We start from the raw sequence: 6000 nt of genomic DNA on the forward strand, positions 1-6000 counted from the left end.
CCCCAACCCTAACACACTGGCAGGCCTCATCCAGAACAGATTGTTTGATCCCCCTAAGCCTAACCTTAACCCTAACCTAAACCTTAACCCTAATCTCCATAACTCTCCCTGCAGAACTTTGGCCCAGGCACTGACTCCTGACCTGGGCGAACAGCCCACACCTGTTCTTAATCCTTTCCTGTTTCTGGGTCCGTATCCCTACCCCCCCCCCCCCCATCCTATCCCTATCTTCCACCCTCAAACATTTCCCAGACCTCCTGTTCCTATCCCCCCAACAGATACAGAAGCCCAGGTTATACCCATCATCAGTACCTTCTCAGACATAAACAGAGTCCTTCATTCCAGACTCAAAGCCGCATTCACCCAAACACAACGTGCATTTCCCCGACTCCAGGAATTCAGACCTACAATATATCAGCATTGTGCAGAAACTCCAACCTCTTAGTCTATGCAAAATGTTCCAAAAACCCCACTCCTAAACCACCTATTGAACAACAGTACTAGGGACTCCCACACGTTCAAAATCCACATGCACAAACCTCCAGTCCTATTCCACAACTCATGACCAATCAGAGCACCAACATTGTCTATGACATAACATGCACATTATGCCACAACATTTCTATAGGAGAAACCAGTCCCACAGTCTTGACACTCCTTAAACAGCACCTCTACACAATAGAAAAAAATATGTTACAAACACACCTGATAAAACATTTCCAAAACCGACCTACAACCTCCCCCCGCATCACCGGTCTGGAGATGAAGGCCTCCTGGACCACAGGCCAGAGAAGAGCAGCTGAATCCAGGTGGATAGCAACACTTAAGACCTTGGCTCCATTTGGTAAAAAGTAGGATAAAGCATTGACAGTGGGAGTTAGTGAGGGCCTAATTAAGAGAGCTGGAGGGGCCACAGACACGAGGAGGAAGTTCAATAGAAAATGATGTATTTATTTGCTCAATCTGGTTTTGATTAATTGAATTTGATTATATCAAGCATTTTAACATAGCACTTATCTTTGTTGCACTTAAATAACTGAATATTTAGAGCGAATTAGCTTCATGTTTTAACCATATAATTACTATACATAATACATAATACAGTATGCAACTGACTTTACATTTTTAGTGGGGTCAATTCCATTTCCAATTCCAGTCAATTCAGGGACTACACTGAAATTCCAATTCTCTTTAATGCTTTTCAATAAGAATTTGTAATTGTAATTGACATTTCGTTTATTTATTGAATTGACTGGAATTGAAATGGAATTGACCCCGACCCTGATTGACTGGAATGAGGCCAGCACTTTAGAAGTTAATATGATTGATCTGCTAATGATTGCGTGGATGTACGCTTTTTCTCTAATGTGGCATTGCAGGTATTTATTTTGATAATAAATCAATGTTAATTTTTGTAAAGACAACACCACCAAAGCGGAGTTTCATCACGATTAAGAATTGCTAATCATTATCAAAAATAATGAATAAGTAGATTGAATGTTGTATTTATTTAACCTTTATTTAACTAGGCAAGTCAGTTAAGAACAAATTCTTATTTTCAATAACTGCCTAGGAACAGTGGGTTAAGTGCCTGTTCAGGGGCAGAACGACAGATTTATACCTTATCAGCTCGGGGGTTTGAACTTGCAACCTTCTGGTTACTAGTCCAACGCTCTAACCACTAGGCTACCCTACCGTCTTTCTCCCCTCTCCGTCTCTCTCCGTCTCGTTTTTCTCTCTCCATCCATCCTCTCATCCCGACATTACTTTATTCATTACTGTATTTATTACTGTATACATCACTGTATGTATTACTGTATACATCACTATGTATTACTGTATTTATTACTGTATTTATTACTGCATACATCACTGTATGTATTACTGTATTCATGACTGTATTCATTACTGTATTTATTACTGTATATATCACTGTATTTATTACTGTATACATCACTGTATTTATTACTGTATGCATTACTGTATACATCACTGTATTTATTACTGTATACATTACTGTATTTATTACTGTATGCATTACTGTATTTATTACTGTATACATCACTGTATTTATAATTGAAGAAGGAGCAGCTGATAAGGCAGGAAATTACTGAGCTTATTAGAGACCCATCAGTCTCTCACACACCGAACTCACACACACACACACACACACACACACACACACTTTTTCTCTTTTACATCATTTACATTTAAGTCATTTAGCAGACGCTCTTATCCAGAGCGACTTACAAATTGGTGCATTCACCTTATGACCTTACAGACTCACACACATTAGGATCGCACTAATAATGAACTCTACAATAATGAACTTTACAAGGTCTTGCCAGCTGAATCAACAGCGAAAAGAAAGGCCATATAAATAGATCACTTTCAGTGTTACTGCTGCTACGCGTGATCATGGTTTTCTTCTATGAATGATCTGTTGAGACAGACTTCAGCTTTAGTGTGTGTGTTTATCTCTCTCTGTGTGTGTGTGTGTGTGTGTGTGTGGTTATCTCTCTCTCTCTCTGTGTGCGTGTGTGTTTATCTCTCTCTCTGTGTGTGTGTGGGTGTGTGTTTATCTCTCTCTCTCTGTGTGTGTGTGGGTGTGTGTTTGTCTCTGTGTGTGTGTGTGTGTGTGTGTTTCTCTCTCTCTGTGTGTGTGTGTGTGTGTGTGTGTGTGTGTGTGTGTGTGTGTGTGTGTGTGTGTGTGTGTGTGTGTGTGTGTGTGTGTGTGTCAGCTGCAGTAAAAGGGCTATTGAAAACATGAATGCCAGTAGCTGTCTAATTGACACTGTATCTCCATATTCAGAACTGTAGATAGAAGGTGATTCAGATAACTGTGAACTCAGTGAACTCAACAAACATTACTGTGATGCTAGCTCTCGTAGAGAGAAAGCTGTATAACTAGATCTTCCTTTAAGAACGACAGTTGAATACTGATTAGGCATATGCTCATAATCAGCCAGTGACTTCTGTAGCATATCAATACGGATGAATTACCAAACCGTGAATGTCAATCATAACATCTGACCAGACGAGAGGTGCACTATATTTGACCCTGGACAGTTGTAGACTCCTCTACTTCAACCAATCCTGACTGGGACTGTCACATGTAATGGCTCTTGGCTGGTCATTTCTGAACACAGAGGCCTCCAGCTTGTCTGCTAAATCAGAAACGCACCCCACTCCCTCCTTTTCCACCAGGGAGTCGTGTGCACTCAGTTTCTGTCTGCTAAATCAGAAACGCACCCCACTCCCTCCTTTTCCACCAGGGAGGCGTGAGCACTCAGTTTCTGTCTGCTAAATCAGAAACGCACCCCACTCCCTCCTTTTCCACCAGGGAGGCGTGAGCACTCAGTTTCTGTCTGCTAAATCAGAAACGCACCCCACTCCCTCCTTTTCCACCAGGGAGGCGTGAGCACTCAGTTTCTGTCTACTAAATCAGAAACGCACCCCACTCCCTCCTTTTCCACCAGGGAGGCGAAAAACACAAAACAAAAAACACTTTACATTTGCATTTACCTAATTAGAATTACTTAGCAGTGTCCAAAGATCAGGAAAATTAAAGAACATTTCAAGTCCATTATTACCCAAAACATCTCTGTTAGTAACATCCTGTCTCTAACCAAAGGGCTTTGATACATTCAGTCACTTTAATGTTGTTCCATTAGGTGCTAGTTAGGTACCGTACATACTGCGACCTGGTCAAGATAAAGCATAAGCAGTGCGACAAAAAACAACAACACAGAGTTACACATGAAATAAACAAATGTACAGTCAATAAATCTATAAAAAAAATATATTTACAATGTGTGCAAATTAAGTAAGATTAAGGAGGTAAGGCAATAAATTGGCTATAGTGGCGAAATAATTACAATTTAGCAATTTAGCCAGCCAACGAGAGCATACAGGTTGCAGTGGTGGGTAGTATATGGGGCGTTGATGACAAAACGGGTGGCACTGTGGTAGACTACATCCAGTTTGCTGAGTAGAATGTTGGAGGCAATTTTGTAAATGACATCGCTGAAGTTAAGGATCGGTAGAATAGTCAGTTTCACGAGAGTATGTTTGGCAGCATGAGTGAAGGATGCTTTGTTGCCAAATAGGAAGCCGATTTTAGATTTAATTTCGGATTGGAGATGTTTAATGTGAGCCTGGAAGGAGAGTTTACAGTCTAACCAGACACCTAGGTATTTGTAGTTGTCCACATATTCTAAGTCAGAGCCGTCCAGAGTTGTGATGCTGGACGGGCAGGCAGGTGCGGGCAGCGATCGGTTGAAGAGAATGCATTTAGTTTTACTTGCATTTCAGAGCAGTTGGAGGCCACGGAAGGAGTGTTGTATGGCACTGCTACTTTGAGAGGAACAGTAATGTTCTGCTACTTTGAGAGGAACAGTAATGTACTGCTACTTTGAGAGGAACAGTAATGTGCTACTACTTTGAGAGGAACAGTAATGTTCTGCTACTTTGAGAGGAACAGTAATGTGCTGCTACTTTGAGAGGAACAGTAATGTTCTGCTACTTTGAGAGGAACAGTAATGTGCTTCTAGTTTGAGAGGAACAGTAATGTTCTGCTACTTTGAGAGGAACAGTAATGTTCTGCTACTTTGAGAGGAACAGTAATGTGCTGCTACTTTGAGAGGAACAGTAATGTGCTGCTACTTTGAGAGGAACAGTAATGTGCTGCTACTTTGAGAGGAACAGTAATGTTCTGCTACTTTGAGAGGAACAGTAATGTGCTTCTAGTTTGAGAGGAACAGTAATGTTCTGCTACTTTGAGAGGAACAGTAATGTTCTGCTACTTTGAGAGGAACAGTAATGTGCTTCTAGTTTGAGAGGAACAGTAATGTTCTGCTACTTTGAGAGGAACAGTAATGTTCTGCTACTTTGAGAGGAACAGTAATGTTCTGCTACTTTGAGAGGAACAGTAATGTGCTGCTACTTTGAGAGGAACAGTAATGTGCTGCTACTTTGAGAGGAACAGTAATGTTCTGCTACTTTGAGAGGAACAGTAATGTGCTTCTAGTTTGAGAGGAACAGTAATGTTCTGCTACTTTGAGAGGAACAGTAATGTGCTGCTACTTTGAGAGGAACAGTAATGTGCTGCTACTTTGAGAGGAACAGTAATGTGCTGCTACTTTGAGAGGAACAGTAATGTGCTGCTACTTTGAGAGGAACAGTAATGTGCTGCTACTTTGAGAGGAACAGTGAGTCATAGAAATAATAGCTGGTGGGAAGAAATAATGTGAGCTGCCAGGAGGGATGGAGGGGTGGAAGGGGGAGGGGTGGAGGGATGGAGGGAGGGAGGGAGGGAGGGAGGGGGGGCGTAGGAGACAAGGGTGAATGGGAGGGAGGTGAAGGAGTGAAGGGGTGACGGGGAGAGGGGGAGGTAAATTAGGGAGCGATGAAAGAGAAAGGGAATACTTTTCGACAAAGAGTAAGAGAGAAAGTAAGTGAGTAGAAGCAGGTTCTTTGGATTCGTTGTTCCCACCTTTCAGGGGGTTGGTATGGTGTGCTGCATGTGTGTGACTGTTTTTTCAGGTTCCTTATGGGAGTTAGGAGCATGCAGTGGTGTTTGAACATGATTTGTTGTCACTTTCTCTCTATCTTTCAAATTTTCTCTCTGTCTCTATCACTCTCTCTATCTCTCTTATATCCCTCTCTCGCTCTGTCTCTGTCTTTGTCTCTATCTCTGTCTCTATATTTTCTATCACTCTCTCTATCGCTTTCTCTCTCTCTCTCTCTCTGTCACCCTCTTTCTTTCTCACTCACTTGTTTCTTCATTAACTCTTCAACTATCTCCCTCTTCCCATTATAGTGTAATTGCTGACAGCAATTCGGGACATTTCTTGATATGGGTGTTCCTTGATATCAGGAAACACCCATTGGTGCCTGTCATTGGTCAGTCCATTGATATCTGCCATTGGTCAGTTCCTGCACTGTCCCACACTGTTTATATCTGTTTACATACTGAGAACCTGATGGTCACTCTGACAG

Source organism: Oncorhynchus nerka, linkage group LG12 (genome assembly GCF_034236695.1).
Source record: "Oncorhynchus nerka isolate Pitt River linkage group LG12, Oner_Uvic_2.0, whole genome shotgun sequence".
NCBI classification, from domain to species: Eukaryota; Metazoa; Chordata; class Actinopteri; order Salmoniformes; family Salmonidae; genus Oncorhynchus; species Oncorhynchus nerka.